The sequence below is a fragment of the Balaenoptera musculus genome, chromosome 11 (assembly GCF_009873245.2).
Source record: "Balaenoptera musculus isolate JJ_BM4_2016_0621 chromosome 11, mBalMus1.pri.v3, whole genome shotgun sequence".
In the NCBI taxonomy this organism is placed as follows: domain Eukaryota; kingdom Metazoa; phylum Chordata; class Mammalia; order Artiodactyla; family Balaenopteridae; genus Balaenoptera; species Balaenoptera musculus.
The window spans coordinates 44,256,619-44,282,001 of NC_045795.1; the positions used below are offsets into that span (position 1 = coordinate 44,256,619).

At 40.3% G+C, this 25,383-nt stretch overlaps 1 protein-coding gene across 1 annotated transcript in view; it reads right to left on the minus strand.

Moving 5' to 3' along the window:
- The window catches only part of LOC118903071 (dystonin-like), a 491,338-nt gene that overhangs the window by 464,429 nt on the left and 1,526 nt on the right, over window positions 1–25,383 (minus strand).

A 25,383-nucleotide genomic window follows, 5' to 3' on the forward strand; every position in this document is an offset into this window, starting at 1 on the left:
AAAAAGAAAAACACTTCTGAAGCCAAGTTTTAAAATCAGCAAATTCATACTGTCACTATCAAATAATTTTCCTTCATTTTGGAGTGATGCTAAACTCTTTATAAAGATTAATTTTGACCACTTATGCAATTCAATAATAAGCATAGACACATGTGCAAATCTCTTCCAAAACTGTCCCTACACTATTCAGCATGACTAAACATAATTTAGTACATTGATAAGAAAAACTGGCACATAAAATATCTACCTAGAGAGTGAGAATAAAGAACACACAAATACACTGGGATGTACTCTGGGCAGGTAGCATTAGTGGAGCGGTAAGATAAGGATAACAGTGTTCCGATGGTCTGGAATAATTTCTGTGGCTAAAGTGGGTCCAAGGAATTTCAAATTCCTCCCTTTGTCATCCAAACAGCACTTGCCAATTAAAAATTTTCCAGGACTTCCCTGGTGGTGCAGTGGTTAAGAATCTCCCTACCAACGCAGGGGACACGGGTTCGAGCCCTGGTCCAGGAAGATCCCATGTGCCATGGAGCAACTAAGCCCGTGCACCACAACTAATGAGCCTGCGCTCTAGAGCCCGCGAGCCACAATTACTGAACCCGCGTGCCACAACTACTGAAGCCCGAGCCTAGAGCCCATGCTCCACAATGAGAAGCCACTGCAATGAGAAGCCCGCACACCGCAAGGAAGAATAGCCCTCGCTCGCCGCAACTAGAGAAGGCCTGCATGCAGCAACGAAGACCCAACACAACCAAAAATAAATTAATTAATTAAAAAAAAATGAAATAAAATAAGATAAAATTTTTCCAGCAGCTCAGGATGGGAACACATTCAAGCAAAACCTAATCCCATGTTCTATTTATATTTACACTTTGCAGGTGGAGGCATCATGGAAAGAGCTTTGATTTCCCGCAAACCCCTCAATTTAATCCTCCACTCTCAGGTCAGCCCATCTCTCCAAAGATCTATACTTAGCCCCCGTATTACTCCCTTTGCATCCCTTACCTCTCCTATCATCATTTCCTGAAGCAGGAAGGAAAAACACAAATTTCCTGATACAAATGGTGAATTATTATAAAGCTGCCAGAGGCTTTTAGATTTTGAAAACTGTCTTTCTGACTTATTCTGATGTACATCTTCTGAGTAAGCAGATTTAAAACGTGTTGTCAGGAAAGCATCCGCAATGTAAACATATCAAATATAAATTAAATTCCCTCTGAATGAAAACACCATGTTTGCTTTCATACAGTTGGAAGTGAACTATTTTTTAAAATCCTTTTAGTTTCTGGCACATGGTACTGAAGCCCCTTCAGGGTCCATTTATCCATTTGCTATCCGTCTTTCTTTGTGTCCACATTTACTTGGGTTTCATTTATTCAATAATTCAACTAAGATATTTGAGGCCTCCTATGTGCATCACTGTAAGCCCTGGAAACAAAAGTGAAGAGACACAGAACACAGCCCAGGAGTGGCCAGTCCAGAGGGGAATGCAGACGTAAAGCAAGGGATGCAATGAAGGTAACATGAAGCGTGCTCAGGAGACACTGCACAGCAATTGAGGAGATGGTCAGTTCATGGGGGAGGGAAGCACTGGGTGAGAAGCCAGGGTCACGGCTTCAAGAACGAGTCAAGGGCAAGGAAAGGCCTGCTGGCCAGAGAAAGGGTGAAAATAATTGATGAGCTAGGAGGCTAGAGTTGAGATCAGAAACTTGACAAGGTGTTATTCCATTTTTTCCTTTACTTACTCCAAGATAGCTACGTGGTGACCCTGATGGGTTTTTTAAAGAAGGGTGGGGACCCCCCAACATTCCTGAGTGGAAAGCTTATTAACTGAGTCCATGGGAAGATGCACTCTCCCCAACCTGGTACACTTATGCCTCACCTCAGACTTTTGGAGAACCTAAAAGAGAAGACAGAGGGGACACAGAAAATGAAGTACTAGGACCCAAGAATCTGTCATGACCACATTCATGATTCTGCTATTAAAATGCAAGCATTTCTCAACCAACAAGGACTTTGTTACCAAAATACACAAAAAGCTTATACAACTCAATAACAAAAAGACAAACAACCCAATCAAAAACTGAGCAGAAGATCTAAATAGACATTTCTCCAAAGAAGACATACAGATGGCCAACAGGCACATGTAAAGATGCTCAACATCACTAATTATTAGAGAAATGCAAATCAAAACTACAATGAGGTACCACCTCACACCAGTCAGAATGTCCATCATCACAAAGTCTACAAATAAGGACTTCCCTGGTGGTCCAGTGGTAATGAATCTGCCTTCCAATGCAGGGGACGCAGGTTCGATCCCTGGTTGGGAACTAAGATCCCACATGCTGCAGGACAACTAAGCCCGCATGCCACAACTATAGAGCTCATGAGTCTCAATGAGAGAGCCCACGTGCCACAAACTACAGAGCCCACATGCTCTGGAGCCTACACAACACAGCTACAGAGCCCACACTCTCTGGAGCCCACGAGCCACAACTACAGAGACCATGAGCCCTGGAGCCCACATGCCACAACCAGAGAAAGAAAACCCGCACGCCGCAACTAGAGAAAAGCCTGAGGGCCACAACTAGATAGAAGCCCGAGCGCCACAACAAAAGATCCCACATGCCTCAACGAAGATCCCACGTGCTGCAACTAAGACCTGACGCAGCCAAAAAGAATAAAGAAAATAAATAATAATTTTTTTTAAAAGTCTACAAATAATAAATGCTGGAGAGGGCGTGGAGAACAGGGACCCCTCCTACACTGCTGGTGGGAATGTAAATTGGTGCAGCCACTATGGAGAACAGTACAGTTTAAAAAACTAAATATAGAGCTACCATATGATCCAGAAATCCCACTCCTGGGCATATACCCAGAAAAAACTATAATTCAAAAAGATATATGCACTCTTATGTTCATAGCAGCACTATTTACAATAGCCAAGACATGGCTACAACCTAAATGCCCATCAACAGATGAATGGGTAAAGAAGATGTGGCATATATATACCATGGAACATTACTCAGCCATAAAAAAGAATGAAATAATGCCATTTACAGCAACCTGGATGGCCCTAGAGATTATCACACTAAGTGAAGTCAGAAAGAGAAAGACAAATACCACATGATATCACTTATATGTGGAATCTAAAATATGACACAAATGAACTTACCTACAAAACAGAAACAGACTCACAGACATAGAGAACAGACTTGTGGTTGCCAAGGATGGGGTGGCGGGGAGGGAAGTATTGGGAGTTTGGGGTTAGCAGATGCAAACTATTATATACAGGATGGATAAACAACAAGGTCCTACTGTATAGCACAGGGAACTATATTCAATATCCTGTGATAAACCATAACAGAAAAGAATATGAAAAAGAATATATAAAAAAAAAAAATATATATATATATATATATCTGAGTCGCTTTGCTCTACACCAGAAACTAACACATTGCAAATCAACTATACTTCAATAAAATAAATTTAAAAATTAAAAAAATGTAAGCATTTGGGTCATATCCCCAAAACTGTACCAGTTAGTAGCAGGAAACTTCAGCAGGGACTGACATCAGAATAGGACAGAAAAGAGGAGCAGGTAAGAGGGAGAATTACTTAGAGACACGGGTACAATGATCATGGGATTAAAAGGGCACCAAAGACACACTGCGGGTTTCACAGCTTGGTTTGGACCAGCTCTGGCATCCACAAAACCTTTTCTCAACTAGCTCAGCTAATGCAGCATCAGACACCATAGAGCTCCCATTATATGATACCAAACAAGCACCCATCCCAGAGAGTCTCATAAAGGAATGCCACCAAACTTTAAGAAATAAAATGAGACAAAATAACAGAAACCAGGAATGGTTAATGTTGAACGTTATTTGAATGGTTCCAGAGCTTAGAAAAAACATGGGAAACCCCAAATGTTCACAAAGCAAATAACAGCATTGAAATGAAAACCTGACACAGACCACCCAAAAAGAGAAAACTTCAGACCAGTCTCATATACAAATGTTAATGCAAAAATCTTACGGAAAATATCAGCTAGTAGAATCAGGAGCCCATGAGACAAATACAACATGATGAAGGGAGATTTATTACAGTAATTCAAGAAAAGTCCAGCATCAGAAAATCCATTATTATATTTCACGGGTCTAAAGAAAAAACCACACACGCAATCACCTCCATTGGCACAGAGAAAGCATTGGGGAAAAAATTTCAGGAAACAATCTTGATAAAAACATTCAATAAAACAGGAACAGATGAGCCGTCAGACTGGGTGCTTTCAGGAAAGCAGAAAGTATTTCAAAAGAGGGGATTAAATAAAGGGAATTGGTGAAACAGGTGCTAGAGGACTGGAACAGTAGAACGTTAACCTAGCGATCACAAATGCAGGAAGCCGCTAACACCCATTGAGCTGGATGGAGGGGAAGCAATCCGGTTACAAGAATGTCGGGGCTCAGAGGAGAGGCCCCACAAAGCTGGAGCTCGGACCTGTGAGAAGAGCCCACTGCTCAGGTGCTGTCAGCCCCTCAGGGGCTCAGAGGAGGGCTCACACCTCCGGGGAGGGACACAGCCTGTCTGCTGTACCTATGAGCAGAGGTGAGGCTGGTTCTCAAAGTCTAGAGAAAAAGCTGGAGGCTGTGCTGAGAGCCTCTACTGGGCACCTCTGCCTGGAGCAGAGGAGACAGGAAGTGTTCCTCCCTCCTAGTGACAGATCCCATCAGGAAGAAGCTCTCACAGGCATCTGGAAAATGTGGTCTACAGAGCCCCAGCTCCACACCGGAGTACAGTATACAAGGGCGAGGTGAAGCCAGGAGGCCAAGGGTAAACCAGCACAGAGGGATACTTCTGAAGCATGATAAAATGTATTTATCTCAACCCAAAAGCTTCACAGGGAAACCCCAGGAACATTCTCATAAAGTCAGGAACAGGAAAAGGATACCTACTCTTATTACTATTACTTAACATCTTGTGGGATGTCCTAGCCAATGCAAACATACAAGTGAAATGAATAAGAAATGTGAAAGTTGGAAAGGAGGATGTACAATAATCTCTAGTCTCAGACGATGTGTTTTATACCTGGAAAACCCAAAGGGACTCCACGGAGAAGTACTACAAACCATGAAATAATGACGTATGTTAGAAGATTACAAGATTAAGATAATGAAAGCAACAGTTAGTACAGAACTACAAACAGAAGATATAATGGAAAAGAAAGACTCACTTTTAACCACAACCAAAAAGATAAAATACTAGAAATAATCTTAACCAAAACTGTGAAAGAACTACATGAAAAACACTCCTCCACAAAAGAAGAATTGAACTAATAGAAAAGGATACCAGTTTTTAGGCAGGAAAACTCAAAATGATAAAGATTCCACTCTCCTTTAGCAAAATTCCCATTTAATGTGGTCTCAAATAAAAATACTATTTTTTTCCTTAGAATTAGACAACCTGCAAGAAAGAAATCATTCAAAAGAATAGCAAAGCAAAAGTGTATTTTAATAAGAGAGGACTACAACATGTTATGAAGCCTCAATAATTAAAACAGACCATTATGGAGGGCCATATGGTAACATTTATCAAAATGGAAATATATAATTTTTGACCCCATAATTCTCCTTCTGAGAGTTCATCCTACAGATAATATTTGCACGCATGTGAAATGACTAAGGTTTTACATTTAAGCATTGTTTATAACAATGAATGATTAGAAAATTTCCAAGTGTCAGTAACAGGAGGATGGTTAATTGCCTTATATGCTTGCATCTAATGGAATACTATGTTGCCATAAAAAGAAATAGAATACTCCTAATGGAAAGTTCAGCTAGGTGCACTGAGTAAAACAAGATGCAAATAGCATACACAGTTACTGTTCATATAAGAGAAAAATAAAATGAATTTCTACTTCCTCGTATATAGAAAAATAAATAATGAGAAGATTCACAAGAAACTAAGAAGAGTGGTTATCTAAATTTCCTAAAAAGTGAGGAACAAGAATGGGATAAAGAATTCTCACTGATATATTTTTATATGTTCTAATTTTTGACTATTGAATATTTGAATACCTATGCAAAAATTAAAATAATATTAAAATAAACAGTAACAGCAAATGCTACCAAACTAAATCTTTAATCCCACAGGGAAGAGACACCAGCACACAAAAAGTTTTTCCTGTTACCTTTCTCCACTCCCCCAATCCCATTATGAAAATCTTACACGTAGAGCCAGAAAAAACAAACACACACACAATAATCCCAGTTTACACTTTGACTCTGCACCCAAGACACAGAAACTTGGGGAAATGCAGGTACAGCCAAAGAAGAGAAGAAAGGAAGCATTCACACTAACTTCAATGAATGACAAATTTCTCATGGGCTTACACACCACTGTGAGATTTAAAAAAAAAAAAGAAGAAGAAGAAGAAAAAGAGAGCTCCTCAAAGGTAGGGGCAGGTCTTATTCAACTTGATTTTATTCCAAGGTTTCTGATGGAAGGCCTCTCTTGGTCAGCTGGGTTCACTCTTCTGGTTAGACTGAGCCCTTCAGAGCCAATGGTCCAGAGTAAGCTGTCCTCTAGGCTCTGGTGGTTCCCAGATGGGTAAGGAAAACAGGTAAGGAAAGTGGTGATGGTTTGCAGAGCCTCTGGCCTCCTCTTGTGGGTGCCAGTACCCAACCCAGGGCATATGCCACAGCCTGGCTTACAGGGCCCTGACCTTGGGATCTACTAAATTAGTTGTAGCAAATGTACTGGCGAGATTCCAGCTGTTAGAAGGGTTTAAACCAAGAGTTAATAACATCCAAGAGGGGGCAGCTTAAAGGAAACCCGGGCACATCTTCCTTACCTTTTACGGGAAGCCCCTCCTCTGTACAAAATGTGTTTGTGAAAGCACAGAAGAAATGAAATGTGTGGAAGTCACATAAGAGATATTTAGGTTGGAGGCCCAGAAACTAAAATATAAGATAAAAAATCCTTAGTAATAGCTCCCCCTTTACACACAACCTTCAAGGACAGAGTTCCAGAATTCCAGAAAGGTCCCTTGCTTTGGCTTTTTTTTCCTATGTAATAAAAGACTATAGATGGCCTTCAATTCCATGAGCAGACATTTGAGGCTAAGAATTGACTCTCTTGCCTCACCTGATGATTTTGTACGTCTCTGTCCGAACTGCATTAGCTGTATGAGATTTAATATCCCAACACCAGCATCAGCAGTCATTTTTCCAATGTTCAGTCATTTATGTAAAAAAAAAAGATGCAAAAAAGTATTCAAGTTATTACACAAATGCTGCTGAACAAAGGCAGTAATTTTACTGAAATGGGTCACAGGCAAGGCAGCTCTCAAAATATTCCTTTGTCATGACTGAATAACATAATCCAAAATCCTGGCATAAAAACCTGTGTAGAGAGGGCATTAATATACTGCATGAAAGGGAAGGTAATATACTCAGTCAGAAATCTGAACAGACAAGCAATCCCGTGTATTGTTAAATCCAAATTTCAGACACTTCCTGGGGCCTCCCTGTCAGTCTTTTATAACGTGGAATGAATTAGGTTGACGTGATTATCCTCTAATTATGCCTAGCTGCATTCTTCAGTACGGAAATGGCAGTCTGACTGAAGTTGAAGGTAGAAGTCTGGGGAGGAAAGGGTGTTGTAGGAGATCAGGGGCACTTGGGGTAGGGCAAGCCTATTAGACCCGGAGGAAAGTGCTCTGGGAAACCAAAAAACAGCCTGAGAGCAGTGGTACCCAGAGGAGCAGGAGGATGAGGAAGAGGAGGGAAAACAGAACCAAACTTCAAATACTTTGTGTTTTCTCACATATGCCCTAGCGACTCCAACTATTTCACCCACTTAATCCCATTCATCGTTTCATCAAACATTTACCGAACATCAAATATTCAACACACAGTGAGTAAGGACCCATCACACGCCAAATGCCACACAAGGCTATGGAGAAACAAGATGAAAAGTACACAGTACCTGCCTTGGGAAGACAGATGTGTCAGTCCCCACACCTGGTGTCCTCATCTGGTCCCGGAGGGAGATGTTCAGGAGGATTAAAGGAGGATTGTGAGATAAACGGAGGAAAGAGGCGATGTTTAATCCTCCTTTTGAAGTAGGAGTAGGAATTACCACACACACACACAAAAAGAGTAGAATTCCAGCACTGGCAACAGTATGAAAACACAGGACAGTGAACATGGGGCAGCTGAGCCTTGTCTGAGTTTAGGGTACGCACCCGTTGGAGGTGGTTGGAGCTGAGGCTGCAGAAAAGTTACTAATCTCGCAGGCAGACAGTGTGGGAAGTCAGATCTGACTACAGGTAACTAATTCTGCCAACAGTAGAGCAAGAGGCGGACAGGAACCAGAAGCAAGGAGACCAGATAACAGACTGTTGTAAGAGCCGGTTCCTTCCCTGTCCCCAGCTTTAAGTTTGTCACCACGACATTGTATTTCATCAGATGCTCCTCACCTCTCCAGCTACTGCCCTTATCAGGTGACTACACAATTTATCTTCCAAACAGGTACATTCTTTTTTTTTTTTTTTAATTTATTTATTTTATTTATTTTTATTTTTTGGCTGTGTTGGGTCTTCGTTGCTGCACGCGGGCTTTCTCTAGTTGCAGTAAGCAGGGGCTACTCTTCGTTGCAGTGCACGGGCTTCTCATTGTGGTGGCTTCTCTTGTTGTGGAGCATGGGCTCTAGGCACGCGGGCTTCAGTAGTTGTGGCACGCGGGCTCAGTAGTTGTGACTCACAGGCTCTAGAGCGCAGGCCCCGTAGTTGTGGCACACGGGCTTAGTTGCTCCGTGGCATGTGGGATCTTCCCGGACCAGGGCTCGAACCCGTGCCCTGCATTGGCAGGCGGATTCTTAACCACTGCGCCACCAGGGAAGCCCCAGGTACATTCTTAAAAGTGAGTGGAAGCACCAAAACAATAGGCATAAAGTCAAATTCTTTCTGGCAAAGAGGGTGATCAAATCTCTCCATCACTGGGGCAGGGGGGCATGTTAGCACAACACAGATTTTGATCTGAGAAAAATGGCAACTCTTGCTTTTCCATTTAGTTTCTGTTTTTTTAAATTACTGTTTGGTATGCTCTGAGTTTATAAATTCTAGCATGTGGGCTGTCAACGGTTCAGCTCAAGAGGGGAACAGTTTACTAATTTGCTGAGATTCAACCCACCAGTGCATTCCACCGGGGCATGTAAACAACCTCCGTTATCGAAATGGAAATAGCATCCATTCTGTGACCACCCTAGGCTGGCTGCCCTCCGGGCTGGCCTTCCATCTGTCAGTTAATGTGTACTCAGGAAATATAAATTCATCTTAAAAAACATGATCAGGAAACTACATTCTCTTAAATATATATATATATAACATTTCCAAAGTCAAATACTGATATCCAGTAAAAAAGTTTCCTACCATTTCTTTGAACAATATAGAGAACAAAGAATTACCAAACAGATTTAAGATGAATTTTTTTTTAGTTGTCTGGATTATTCCTGTACACTCTCCCTATCAGTTGGCAGCATCTCTGTTTTCCTAAGCTACACACACTACTTCAGCTTTAATTAAAAGGCCCGTTGCCATAGTTTCTCCAAGAAAAGCTCGAGGCATGCTTGAGTCCATTATTTTCTTGAGGTTTCTAGAGAAATTGTAACATAGCAGTAGCCAGCCAAAATTTCCCAATTTTACCTCCCACCCAGTATAGCAGATGACTCAGACATATAGCTAGGTATTCCGAATATTTTTAAGAGAGTCTAAACAACTAGGAATGTTACTTAAAATTCAGCCTTTGCTTTCTTCTGTTCTGCCACGTCGGTAATGTAACCAGCAGACCCAGAATGAGGGGGAATTCAGCCTAACAAATACACTGACTGCATCTGTGGAAACACCAGCACATTTTTCTTTCTAACAATAATGGAGAAAATGCACTGTATTTGCATGTTGTTATAATTTTATTGCTCTATATCTTATAACTCAGAAATGTAAATTCCAATATGTTGGAAAAAAAGCTCTCAGAAAATAGATTAAATAATGGAAATTCATTTCTTTGAGGATTTCAAAAATTAAAAAGTGGAGCTCAGAGAACCTTACCTCTTTAAGTTAAAACTTGCTTCCAGGACTTCCCTGGTGGCGCAGTGGTTAAGAATCCACGTTCCAATGCAGGGGACACGGGTTCGAGCCCTGGTCCGGGAAGATCCCACATGCCACAGAGCAACTAAGCTCGTGCACCACAACTACTGAGCCTGCGCTCTAGAGCCCGGGAGCCACAACTACTGAGCCCGTGTACTGCAACTACTGAAGCCCGCGCACCTAGAGCCCGTGCTCCACAACAAGAGAAGCCACCGCAATGAGAAGCCCACGCGCAGCAATGAAGACCCAACACAGCCAAAATTTAATTAATTAATTAATTTTAATTAATTTAAAAAAAACTTGCTTCTATCTGAGTCCCCACCCTGCTTTCAGATGGCAATTACCACTATCTCTAAGTCCTGAAGAGCAAGCTCAAAGGTTATTCTCAGTTTTCAAGGTTAAAGGCTGTGAATTAACACTGATCCCTATGAACCTTAGGAAGGGCAAATGCCAGTTCAGCTCATTGTAATTCAGCCCCACTTTCCTGTTTCTCAGTAGCCATGAGCATGGGCTCTGCAGGTAAAAGAGCCAGGGCTGGGATTTCAGCTTTGCGACTCACTGGGCAAGGGCTGATTAAATGAGATAGAACATCTATAAAGATAAGCACACTCTCAGAAAATGGGAGCTATTATCATTCCCCATAACTAGGTCATCTCCAGCACAGGATGTGGAGCAGGATGAGATCTCACTATTTTCAGAAGAGCCTAAAATCATCCTGTTCCCTTTGACTATCATTTTAAAAACTAATATAAACTACTCAATTACTGATCTTTTCAACCTAAATGTCATACAAATCATTTGACTTCCTCATTCTGTATCACCAAACTTCCTTTTAGTCTCTCTTCTATATACAATGAAGAGATTCTAAAAAGTATTTGAGAGATAGAAGGGCCATTTTCCCAACCAGGAGCACAGGGAAATTAAATATGCCCTGTGGTATTAGATGATAGGTATTTACTATCATCTAATGTGGTGAATAAATGCGTGGTGAATGAAGGTGCCATTCTGTCATAGCTATTATGCTATGCATCCCTTTATCTTTCCATTTGAGAGGCTTAGGTATTTTAAAAATCACATATATTACTGTCACTGATTCTCACAGGTCCTGTTAAAAGATAGAGGGACTTCCCTGGTGGTCCAGTGGTTAAGACTCCACGCTTCCAATGCAGGGGGTAGGGGTTCGATCCCTAGTTGGGGAACTAAGATCCCACATGCTACGAGGCATGGCCAAAAATAAATAAACAAATAAAATTGCAAAAAAAAAAAAAAAAAAGATAGAACAGGCATTGCTATTTCTAGTTTACCAAAAGAGAAAGGGAATCTCAGCAATAATAAGTGACTTACCCACAAGGTGAGCTAAGGAACAGGCTTGACTGCAGGTCTTCAAAGCCTAAGTCAGGACCTTCCCTACCACCTCTCTGTGTGGTCAGGACCCTCCCCACTATACCTCTCACGCAGCCCTATCACTGCAGCATGATGAAGGGGGGACTGAGAAACATCTCCCCAGGGAGCTTCTGTAGCTCCATATATTCCTGAACACGCACTTCTTCAGTTCAAACAAACAAACAAACAAACTTGGAGCAATTGCATCAGCCTGAAGGGTACCTCCTACCTCCTGGCTGCAGGAAAAAGATCTGAGCTGGCATTTCAAGTTGTAGTCTGGGGACAACTTTGTGAATTACTATTTCTCCAAGTATCACAGGTAATTTACAGGAGGTTTTCTACCACATCTCATACCTGAGCTCAATCCGCCCTGCCAAGGCACTGCCCAGGGGGACCCTAACTAGGCAGGATATCTGGTCAGTTCACTGCAGGAGTTCTTAACTGGGGTCTACCTCTGCCCTAGGATCCACAGATGAGCATGAAGAGGGCCCCTGAAGGCACCTGAAAGTATGTGAGAAAGTATACGTCTATGTAGCTCTAATTTTTCTGGAGATGTAGACCAGAGCTTTCATCAGATTCTCAGAATGCCCACCAAGAGTTAAGATCCTGTAGAAAGACTTCAGAACAGTAGAAATTAGTTAGACCTCATTATTATTATTTTATTTTTTAAAATTTTAAGTTTCTATTTGTGACTACTCACTTAAAAATAAAAAAGTTGGACAATCTCACCAAATCTCCCCAAATATATCTGTAATTCCTTCGGGACGCCCTACAGCAGCTTTCAAAACAAGAGAGTTACAATCTAGATCTGCTGGAAATGCTCACAGAGGCCTGCTGCCTCCTCGCTGCAGCCACTACAGAGTGGGTCAGGTCAGGGATTTGATTTTCCAGAGCTGGTCAGTTAGTTATTGAAACTTAACATTCTATTGCTAAATTACTTCTTTTTTTTTTTTTAATAAATTTATTTTATTTATTTATTTTTGGCTGCATTGGGTCTTCCTGGCTGCACGTGGGCTTTCTCTAGTTGCGGGGAGTGGGGGCTGCTCTTCGTTGCCGTGCATGGGGTTCTCATTGCAGTGGCTTCTCTTGTGGCAGAGCACAGGCACTAGGCGCACAGGCTTCAGTAGTTGTGGCACACGGGCTCAAGAGCACAGGCTCAGTAGTTGTGGTGCATGGGCTTAGTTGCTCCGTGGCATGCGGGATCTTCCCGGACCAGGGCTCGAACCCGTGTCCCCTGCATTGGCAGGTGGATTCTTAACCACTGCGCCACCAGGGAAGTCCCTGCTAAATTACTTCTTAATGTGAGAGTTCTATTCTCTTTGTAAATAAAATCTGCAGGTATCGCAATCTATTTGGTTTTCAAGAATTAGTGGGAAATCCAGAAAATCTGGAGAATGATGAGACTGAACAAAAAGAAAAGAAATTGTTTTCAAATGACAATGTATTGAACTTAGATTCCTAAAAATTCTGCATAATAATGAAATAGGGGGACTCTTCAGTACTGCATGAGTTATATGTAGCAATACACATCTCTGCCAACATCATCTTAACTAGATGGCAAAATGCTATGAGATTTTCCAAAAACTAAATAATAAAAGAAGGAAAGCAACTGGCTTAAGGTGGAGGGTGGATAGACTAATTAAAAACAGACTGGTTCTGGGACTTCCCTGGTGGTCCAGTGGGTAAGACTCCGCACTCCCAATGCAGGGGGCCCAGGTTCGATCCCTGGTCGGGGAACTACATCCCACGTGTTGCAACTATAAGCCCGCATGCCGCAACTATGAGCCCACATGCCACAACTAAAAAAGATCCCACATGCCTCAACAAAGATCCTGTGTGCCGTAAGACCCGGCGCAGCCATAAATAAATAAATAAATAAATAAATTTTTAAAAATCAGACTGGTTCTGGTTACAAAAAATTAGAACAAGCACATGCCTCCCACTGAGCATGGCTGTACACCTGGACAGAATGCACTGAGTAGCTTCTGAGGATCCTGAAAAGCAAAGAGTAGTGAGAGGCTTGAAGTAAAAAGGCCAGAATTCGAAGTACCACCAAACCAGTGATGAGTTTGTCATGTTTGCTCTCCAGTATCCCCCAGACTGAATGCAAGCCAGCAGCGCAGCCTGAAACCCAGAGTTGGGTACTGAGCTGAGGCAGAGACAGCTCCAGGAAAAGTCCCCTCATTCTGGCTTGAGGAGTGAAGAAGAGAATTCTTAAGACTCAGAGTGCAGAAATCCCCCATCTTTTTCTTCTCTGAGTTCTCTTAAGCCTCAGCTTTCAAGCAATCCCATGAGCAGTAACATTAGAAATCCCAAAGGAGGAGAAAATAAAACTCTCAGGAAGGAAACCTTCCTTTCTGATCCCAAGAAACTAGGACAAACTCGCATTGTATTCTTTCTCTCTCTTTCTGCCACTTGGCCCTGGACACAAGCATAGTCACAGAAGTATGCAACGGAACAGGAGAGCAAACCCCAACTTTCTGGCTGGATGAACACAAAAGGAACCAACAAAAGTACTACCAACCCTACAGAAATTAAAAGGAGCAAAAGAGAATACTATTAGGCCAACAAATTAGACAATTTAGATAAAATGAACAAATTTCTAGAAAGACACAAATTATCAAACTGACTCAAGAAAAAATAGAAAATCTTAATAGGTATATATAAAGAATTCGAATACTTAAATTTTAAATTAAAATCATCAATTATGTGAAGAATTGCTCCAGCTGACTGGCCAGGAGACTATTCAAGATTTCCTGCAGTGGAGGAAATTTCTTTAAGAAGATAATTTAGTTTGCTAGAACTTTCCATTTTATTTCGTTTCTGTAACGAATGTAGTGTCCAAAATGCCCGTTTCATTTTTAAAGATGGAACTCTACCATTTGCTCAGTTTTAAGAATGTACAGAATGTTGTGATAGGACATAGTAGTAATGGTGATCAGACAAATTAAAATGGTTGGGAGACAAAAATATACATGTGAACTAAACTCAGTATTTCAATAAAGTAAAAAATAAAATAAAATAAAAATGGGCAAAGATTCGAACATTTCACTAAGGAAGATCTCTGAACTGCTAACAAGCACACAAAAAAAATGTTAAAAATCATTAGTCATTAGGGAAATGCAAATGAAAACTAAAGTGATACCACTTCAGACCCACTAGAAGAGCTATGATCAAAAAGACAATAACAAGTATTGTCAAGGATGCGGAGAAACTGGAATCCTCATACACTGCTGTTGAGAATGTTAAATTGAACAGCCACTTTGGAAAACAGTTTGACAATTTCCTCAAAAAATTAAACACATATTTACCATACAAGCTAGGAATTCTACTCCTAGGTATCTGCCCAATATAAACAGAAATGTCCACACAAAGATTTCAAGCAAATATTCACAGCAGCATTATTTATAATAGCTAAAAATTGGGGGAAAATCCAATGTCCACCAACTGGTGAATGGATAAATGAAGTGTGGTATACTCATAGAATAAAGTACTATTTAGCAATAAAAATGAACAAACTATTGATACATGCTACAACATGGATGAACCTAGAAAACATTAACATGCATGAAAGAAGCCAGATGCAAAAGACTACCTATTATATGATTCCACTTATATACAATGTCCAGAAAAGGCAAATCCACAGATACCAAAAGCAGATTCATGGTTTTGCAGATTAGGGGTAGGAACAGGGATCAGTGGCAAAGAGGCATGAGAAATCTTTCTGGGGTGATGGAAAATATTCTAAAACTGGAAAGTAAAGCCCCCAAAATTGTTGAAATGGTTAGGCTTAAAAATTTCAGGTGGACGTAATTTTTATACAGATGTAGGCGAAGGTATTAGAAAAGACTGCCCAGGGAAAACGATAGAAAAAGCTTAAAATGAGTGCTTTAGAGATAGTAGACAGCAGCAATTTAAACATAAATCAAAAGATTAGCTACAAAATTGCAAAAGTGGCCACAACACTATTTAGCTTCTCCCATCAGGACTCTATTTCCCCCACTCCCCAAAACAACGTGTGAGCAGAGGCCATCTATGAGTTGAGAGCCTAGACCTCAACAGGCCTAGTGCACTTCCACTCTTGCTGCTACTGGAACCTGAATCTAACTGCATGTGAACCAACCTGGGTTGGCTTGATGGAAGAGGACAGACCATGTAGAGGCAAACTGTGAGTCAGCCAGAAGGCCGACTCACGCATGACCAACAACGCATGACTGAGGGCTGGCTGTGATAAGCCAAGCCTGACTCAGACCAGAACTGCCCAGCTGGGCACAGCCCAAATGGCCAATCCCCAGAATTGTGAGCTAAATAGTTCACATTTGAACTGTTGTTGTTTGCTGTTACAAAGCAGAAGCTAGCTGATACACTCAAGGACAGACATGACTGCTGGATTACATAATGAAAGAAATGGCTAGGTTTTGTGAAGTTGTCCAGTAAGGACAGGCCTCCTAGGCACAAGAATAGAAAAGCAGTCAAAGAGATTGACTCAGATCTAGTAATTGTCAAAGTCATTTTGGTAGAGGTACTAACCGCATGAGCAAAGTGAGAATAACAGTGAAAGTTTCTCTGTAGAGTTGATTAAGGGTCTCTACTGAGAAGAAAGGGAAGTGAAGTTAAATCAGAAAGTGCTGACAGGCTGAAACCTAGGGAAGCAAGAAACTCATTAAGAGCTCACGATGAGATGCATAGACAGGCAGGTATGTGGTCAAAGAGAGATATTTCAGAACTCAAGACCTGGGAGTTAGAGCAGTTCTAATACATGATGAAATATGCACAGGTCGGATGAGTGGATAATTAGAGACCTATAGGTACATACTTGTCCATTTCATCTAAGTTGTCAAATTTCTTAGCATAAAGTTGTACAGAATATTCTCTTTTCCTTTTAATGTCTGTGGGTTCTGTAGTTATAACCTCTCTTGCATGTGTCATACCAGTGATTTGTGGTTTTTTGCCTCGATCAGTCTAGCCTGATATTTGTAAACTTTGTTGACCTTTTCAAAAAAACCAACTTTAATATATACACACTATTATATATGAAACAGATAAACAACAAGGACCTACTGTATAGCACAGGGACCTATATTCAATATCTTGTAATAACCTATAATGGGAAAGAATCTGAAAAAGAATATACATGTATATATAACTGTATCAATTTGCTGTACACCTGAAACTAACACAACATTGTAGATTAATTATACTTCAATTAAAAAATAATTTTAAAAAACCAACCTTGGCTTTGTTAATTTTCTCTATTGTATGTCTTTTCTCTATTTCATCAATGTCTACTCTTATTTTTATTATCTCCTTCCTTCTGCTTATTTTGCATTTACTTTTCCTTTTTTATCCCCTAGCTTCTTAAAGTTGAAAGTTTGTTAGATTTTAGACCTTTCTTTTTAATATAAGCAGTTAAAGCTATATGTTTTCCTCTGAGCTCTGCTTTGGCTGCAACCCACAATTTTGAGATACTATGTTTTCATTATCGTTCAGTTCAAAATATTTTTTAATTTTCCTTATGGTTTCTTTTTTGATGCATGAATTTTCTGAAGCATGTTATTTAATTTCCAAATATGTGAGGTTTTCCTAGAGATATTATTGTTATTGATTCCTAGTCTGATTATGTTATGATCAGAGTATGATCATACTCTATATGATTTCAACCTTTTCAAATTTAAATTAATTTTATTGTGAATTGATTTATGGCCTAGAATATAGTCTGTCTTTGGGAACAGTCAAGTGGGTATGGCGTTCTATAAATATCAATTAGGTCAAGATAGTTGATAGGGTTATTAAGATCACTTATATTTTTACTGATTTTCTATATGGATATTCTACCAATTACTGAAAGAAGGATGTTAAAATCATCAACTATGACTCCAAAATTGTCTATTTCTCGCTTTAATTTTGACAATGTTTACTCCATGCATTTTAAGGCTCTGTACATACACATCTATAATTATGTTTTCCTGAATAGTCTTTTTATCATTATGGAACATCCTTCTTTATCTCTGTTAATACTATTTGCCTATATATTATTGAAGAGGTATAAAAATCTCTTCAATAATAAATTAAAATGTCAGGAAATATTTTCAACTCATTTTAAAAAGTGCCTGAATCTGCGTATTTTCAAAGTAAACACAGGATGTTAACTAAGGCGCAACTGTGAGTATGTCTGAAATAAAAAATGAAAAGAATCTGTCTCTTTCCCTTTAAGTAAAAGAAGGATACAGGAATATTTGGAAAGTTAGAATCCATGAGAATTGAGAATTAAACTGACTTTAGAAAACATCAAATATATTCATTCCTTCAGCAAACATTTACTGAGCTTTATTTTGTACCAGACACTGAGCTAAGAACCAGGGATTTAGTTAGACTACTTTCAAGGTACAATCTTGTAGGAGAGACAAATAAAAAAACTCAATTATTATCATTATTATGAGGAGGGAGCTAAGAAAGTTTCCTGGAGATGACCTATGAACTGGGTTTTGAAGGAAGAGCAAGAGTTAGCCTTTCGTGCCTGAGTATTTCTGCTTTAGTTAGGGGTGAGTGGCCAAAGAAAGAAAAGGAAAACAAAGAAGGGCTTTCTTAGCTGGAAATAACATGGTCAAAAACAATAATCCAAAAAGTCATGGTCTGCTTGGAGAGTAACCATCACCAGGACATCAGCATAGGGATCCCTCTGATGTCACATTAAGAAGGTCAAACTTTACTACCTGGAAGAAAGTGGAAAGCCACTGAAGGATTTTAAGTAGGGAAGGAATATGGCTTACCCAACCCTTTCTCCCTGCCTACCTCTACCACAAAAGCCAGGAAAAATGAAAGCTCATATCCCAAGCTTCCTTTGCAGTGAGGGACGGCTTTGTGACACAGTTCTGACCAGTGAAATGCAAGGAGGAATCTAACTGGAAAGCCCTCCATCCGGCAAAGAGTTTGATTTCCTGATGAATATCCTTCTTTGACTGGCTCTCCCTTTTCCCCTCCTTCCTACCTTGAATTTGGGCACAATGTCTGGAATGGTGCAGCCATCCTGCAACCATGAGGGAAAGGCCAGGATTATCCCAATCACCCCAGCAGTGACACAGTGGGGCTGTTGCAGCAAAGCCTACATCATGTCTAGACTTCTTGCCATGAGAGAACAGAAATCCTTGATTATTAATAACCCATCTTATGGTGGGATCACTTAAATCTGAATGTCTCCCTGACTAATAAAAGTTTTAAGGCTTAATCTGTATTTTAGAATGATCCTTATCAGATTAGTGTGTATGGACTGGGGGTGGGGAGTCAGGGAGACTTGTCTGGAGGCTTGTTACAGGGACTGAAGCAAGGTAACCATCAGGAGGATGGTAAGAAAGGCAGACTCCAGAGATATGTAAAAGAGGACAGAATGGATAAGGAAGGGTCTGTCATAGCTTCTAGACTTCTAGTTTGGGCAGCTGCAGAGGTACAGGTAAGGGTTGTACCACTCTCCACAACAGGGGCAGATGTTCAGTTTAAGACCTGCGGTGCATCCATGTAAGAAGGAGGGAAAAGGGCTGACTCTCTGTATCTCGAGGTCAAGAGTGTAGCCTGAATTTGACATACAGATTTCAGAGTAACCATTCTGTGAGGACGAACTAAAACAGGAAATATGGTGAGATCCTACAAGTAAAGTTTGAATAGGGTGAGCAAAAACAAGGCCCAGCAAATCTACTAAGACAAAACTAGATTAGCGGTTGCCTAGGGTTGGGGTGTGGAGGTGGGAGGTGAATGGGGAGTGACTGCCAACAGGTATGGGGTTTCTTTGGGGGGTAACGAAAATGTTTTCAATTAAATTGTGTGATGGCTGCACAACGTTGTAAATACACTAAAAATCACTGAATGGTACATTTTAAATGGGTGAACTGTATAGTATGTGAATTATATCTCAATAAAGCTGTTTAAAAAATTATGAGCAAGGGAATACGTTGGGAATGTCAACATCTAAGTAGGAAGAGGGTCCAGTGCAGGAATAGAGGCAGCCGTGGCCAGAAAAAAAAGGTGGGGGGTGGGGGAGAGTTTCAAGAAGGGATCAGTGGCCAACAAAGTCCAATGCAAGATAAGTCGATTAAACCTAAGACGGAAATATGTGATGTAACAATTTAGAACTCAACGCTGAGCTAAGGGTGAGTGGTTTCAAGTCATAGAGCAGAAGCCAGATTTTACTAAGTTGAGGAGTAAATGAGAGGCGAGGAATAGGAGGTGGCAGATAAAGAACCTTTTTCAGAGAACTTTTCTTAACAAGAGAAGAGTTGGTGGTATAGGGAGGTTTACGTTGTTTTCAAAAGGACGCACCTATGATGTTTATGTGTTAGAAACAGTGGCCAGGAGAGAGTGGGCATCAGAAGAGAAAGGAGGGGACGACTCACAGAACAGCCCCCAAGAGACAGGAAGATAAAGAATTCATGGCGTAAGCATAAAATACCCACAGGGAGGACAGATGAAGTTTTCCTTGGGCTGGGAGGGAAGATTAAGATGCCACTTAGTTTGTAGGGGCAAGAAGTTGTTCTCTGTGAGTTAGAAGACAGAAGCCACTGGCTGAGGGCGAAGGGCTAGGCTTGAGGATTTGAGGAGGAAATAGACATTCAGATTATTATGGGAGAGGGATTTTCTTCAAGGAAGAAGTTTAAAAGCAGAGACACATTTCAAATACTTTTAAAAACTGTAATATATTACATAGCCTTGTACATAATAAATTGCCTGCAAATTTATTATGCTTTGCATTAGGAGTTGTAATGACAACAGGAGCAGGTTGTCACAAACCCCTGGACATATGGTGTCTGCGGTCAAATATAACCCAGTGATGCTTGAGCACTAGACCTGAAACATGCAATGCCCTGCAAGAGTGCAGCTTCGGCGTGACCAGAAAGGCCCCCAGCCAATCATGGTCCCAGGCCTCTGCAGCTGAGGCCACAACTCTCCACTCTCCGTGACAGAGAAAAAAAGAGTGATCAGGCTGTTTGGCCGTAGTTACTAGAAAAGAAATCAAAAGTCTTTCCTTCTCTCGAGAGGGCTCACAGCAGGTGCCCTCCTAAGGCATTCAAATAAAAGAATGTTTTGTCAAAGCCTTTGTCAGCTGTCAAGTGGTACACAAAAATTATTTTTTATTATAACTGGCACCTACTTATACTTCCATCCTGAAGTGATCTCAAGACCCCTTTCTTCTAATCATATTGGCGTGTTCTGAGCTCTGAAAACAGGTGTGTTTCCTTAATTGTTGCCTATTCTTAAGCGGTTCTGCTGGCCTGGGGATTTGCTCTGAGCCCCTGTCTGTCTAGCCAGGTACTACTCAGCCTGCATGCTGTAGCAGAAATATCACCTCCTCCTGGAAGGCTTCTCTGATCACCCCAGCCAGAAGCAATCATGTCATCAGAAGTATTCCAACCATTCCTTTTCTATACATAATTTGTTACTTTGTGTTTATGCTAATTATATCTTTATCTTTACCTGCCTTCAGTTCCTAGAAGGAATCACGTTTTACATGATACTTTTTTTACCAGGATGCTTTTTTGCACATAGCAGAAACAGGGCCTGTTTACTATGAAGGAGATTCAGAGATCATCTTCATGTTACCAGTGAAAACAGCAAGTCTGAATCTCAGAGACCCTAAAAGACTAGACCAAGACGGCACAGTTTGTTAGTGGCAGAGCTGGAACCCAAAGCCAGGACTTTGAACTCTTATTCCTGTAATCCTTTCATTAAACCAATACTTGTTATTAGCCTGTTTCTATGTTGTAACTGCAATCTCAAAAAGAGTCATTCCTAACCCTTGAGGTTAGACAAAGATTTCAGACTTCTCCGAAAAAGCTTTTGTTTCCACTTTCATCTAGACTGGATTTAAAAGGTTTGGATGCATGGGGGAAGAAAAGTGGGCTTTTTTCTTTCTTCTTCTTCTTCTTTTGCTTTTAGCATTCTGCTTTGTTGCCACGTAGCTGAAGTAAGGGTAAATTATATGGTGGTAGTGACTTTGGTGAATGGGGTGAATTTGTCTTTTTCACAAATGTACTGGCTTTACTTGCACAGCTTGGCCTCTGATGCTCCCATCAGATTTGTGATTCATAGTTGGATGTCAGTTCAGTTACTGGAATAGAAGAAACCAGTAACTATAAAATTTCAGCACTGATACTGGGAGTGACCTGGAAGTCATCGTCAAGGCAGGGACTACACCTCAGACACTTTGTTATTCCTACCCTCTAATATCATACCTCATAAAGGATGAAAAAATAAATGTTTGTTTTTAAAATAATTGCATGAAACAAAATGAACCCTGTATCATGTGTGGAATTCAACTTAAGACTGATTTAATTAGCATAAACTAACTTAAGACCTAGAATTTAACTCTAGGCAAAGAATTTATTTATAAAGATAACCTAATTGTAAAAGAGAGCTAAATAATAAACTATCAATTTGTCTAATCCACTAAACTGAGTAACCCTTAATAAAAGATGCAAATTCCACAACAAGCTGTGAAGTATGGGTATTCCACTGACCATTTTTCCATGGTTTGGTGCAGGGATTCTCTGGAAATATGATGAGGCCAAGAGGGTCAGTGTGGACCATCCTTTCATCTACGATAACGTGGAAAATCACTGGAAAAACCTAAAGGATTTGCCTATTCAGCTTTGTAAGAAATGGCCATTAAAAATTCACTCCACTTAGCCTCTCTCTTTCATTGAGAATTTTGGGCATATGATTCTTTGAGCTGTGAGTGACACAGTTAAACACTACGCAGCAGACAAAATGTAGCTGGGGGTTCTTGTCTTACTGAGTCCTTATCTCGCTTGAGTTAACTCGAGTTAACTCTTTTGGTTCCTTTCCCTGAAACAGGAAGTGAAGATATTTACTCAATCCTGATGGACACAAAACACCCTCCTGCCTCTGCTGATATCTAACAAGGCTGCCCTTATTCCACCGAGCTGATGAATAGGGATCATGTACCACTGTTCATGCTGGGTATTCTCCAAGGGCATTATATGTAACTGTCTGCACTCTACTGAAGGGCTCACAAGGTTCTTTCTTGTAATCTAATGGTACCTCAATTACCCATATCACTTTCCGAGATTTCCTTAAAATCAGGACTGTCACTGTCTGATCTTCACCACAGGCATCTAGGGTAACAGTTAAGCATTGTGTAAAGTCACAGCATCAAACATTATTAAGTCCCCAGGAAAAGTATCCTTCTTAGAGACCCAGAATGGACACTTGGTTTCCAGACTGCGTCCCATCTCGATGTGAAATCACTTCTCATCACTATATATATTGTTTATTACTATATATATGGTACAAGTATTTTATTTTCATATACAAAGCACATATTTCCAGCTATCTAACTGGGCCTTTTATCTGTCAGAGAATTGGGGATTGAGCCCTTGCTGAGTGGATTAATAATTTTACATTCTCATATGCTATTATTAAAATTTAGAGAACTCTTAAGCCAGTAGAGATGAGTTTGCAAGTATATGAAAATAAAAAGGGGCTGTTGGTGGTTATGGTTCCCAAACATCTCATAAATCTCTGAATCATTTATTTCTAGCTTCATGAGGAAGAAACTGAGTTGAAGAAAGGTGTTTATTATCCACTTAGTGAGGGGGAAAAAGCTGCAGCCCCTCACATGAGATATGTGGCTTTTTTTCCTGCTGCAGAACTTCCCCAAAGCACACTGAGTCCTGATGCCATGGTTTCCCCCCTGGAGAAGTATTTCTCTCCCTACCTGGGAAGAAACATCCTGAAATTTCCTCTCCAATTGGACTTTCCTAGACGTGTGGAAAGCAGAAGCAATATCCTCTGCCAAGTAAAGCAGCCAAGAGCTTACTGAACTTCCTCATGTGTTCCAGGGCTTTCGCAAAGCTCTTTCACATTTCAAAATAAGTCCGCAGATCCTAAACCCATTTTCCTCATTTGACAGCTATGGAAATACTGAGAGTGAATTATCTACTGACTGAGATTGGGATGAGGAATAGAATACTCGACAGGACTATAACTTGTAGGAAAATCAAAACATTTTCTTTGATACTTATTTTGCAGCAGCTACTGCTAAAAAGCAACAAGAAGAATAGCCATTATGTGACAAAAGTTCTAATTTTCTAACACGCTAGAATCCAAAAACTTCAGAGGTATTTCTCAAGGAGAAAATCCTGCTGGAAATGGCATTTTGGTAGAAACGGAGAAGGAAAAAAAATCCCCTCTGTTTTCCGTAGGGAAAATGTCTTATTTGTGGCGAACATGAAACAATGATGAAATATGACATTCTCATGGAACAGTCTCACGATTTTCACTTATAAAATGACATTCTTTGAGTAGTTTAACACAGGGACTTGGTATGAAAAGGAACATGGGGGGCTTATCAACAAATGAAGCTAATACTGCTTTGAACTTCCTGAGAAAAAAAATTCTAACCAAATACATTTTGTTATAATTAGTGATTTACATTTTTTAACACAAACTCCAGGGCAATGTTTTAAAGTCTAGAAAGATAAGAGTTGGGATTCAGCAAATGCTGAATTCTGAGCAATGTCCTGAGAATGTGCATTTTTCTTTTTGGCCCAATTCTGAGTTGTATTTGCCCAGTTACGAGAACTGGCACTCATAGAGAATTTTTCACTCATTTGATAAATATTTATTAAGAGCCCATTATACACCAGGCAGTGGGGATATAGCCCTAAACAAGAGAGACTTGGTCCATGCTGTCAAGATGTTCACAGCCCAGCAGACAAGGCAAATACAAAGCACACACAGGATGTCAACCTGTACCAGGAATCTTGTGAAATGAGCTATGGCATTAAACAATCACTCCCAGCTTTCCTAACCAAATGCAAGCTCAGGACAAATGCTTAACTGACAGATACCTAAACAAATGTAGACCTATCTCATTTTTTCTGCTTATGCTTTAGCTGAAACACTTGATGACTAATCTAACAACCCATAACAGGATTCTTATTCTGGTTCTATCATTTACATGTACTGGACTGGTGGTCTCCTTGTAAAATGAAAATCCTAAATTTTGGTGGTCGCACCCTGACTGTGATTTATTTTTTGTCACCTCTAAATGGGTTACTCTATTAAATTAATCAGGTGTTCAAAAAGTGTTGGTTCATAACAGGCACAGCTTATGTTGTTTCACATAACTTTGAATTAATTAATCTAATAAAGACTAAGATTTGTGGACAGATCTTTTATTTTTACACATTTTTAATTCAATTTTACAAAATGTAATGATACCTATCAAGTACTGAATAGCTACTATGAACTAAGTGGGGTTTTGTTAACATGATTACTGGTAAACCCCGCCCTCCCCCTACAGCCCTATAAGGTACTATTGGCCCTATTTTATAGTTGAAGGGCTGAGAAGTTGAGAGAGTTTCCCAGCACCACACAGCTAGTTAGTGTAAAGGCAGCAAAGGAACCTCTGATTATCTGACTGGTTATTTTATTCTCTTTACAGTCCTAAATTGAGTAAAGAGTTCTCACCCACTGGGGCTCCATGTAAAATTATTCATTGTGCCGCATTATAACGATGTTATAGTAATGCAGTAAAAGCTTTCAAGCAACCAGAGTCCAATCAAACATCTAGGGTGCAATGAAACATTGGATTAACTATTGAAATGAAATGTGAAAGAACTTCTCAGGTAAATGGTAAGTCAATGGAGCGTTTCTAACTATGAAGTCTTTCCTAAAATGAGCAAATGGCATCAAGCATTGCTACCAGCAACCTCCTGGCTGTGTGAAACTCGCGGGAAAGAGGGAAAATCATCTCGCATTAAGTGGGGGGTTGGCCTAGAAATTCATCAAGAAATGCTGGGTCAGGGAGAGCTTGTGTTTCTCGTTTTGGTCTATCT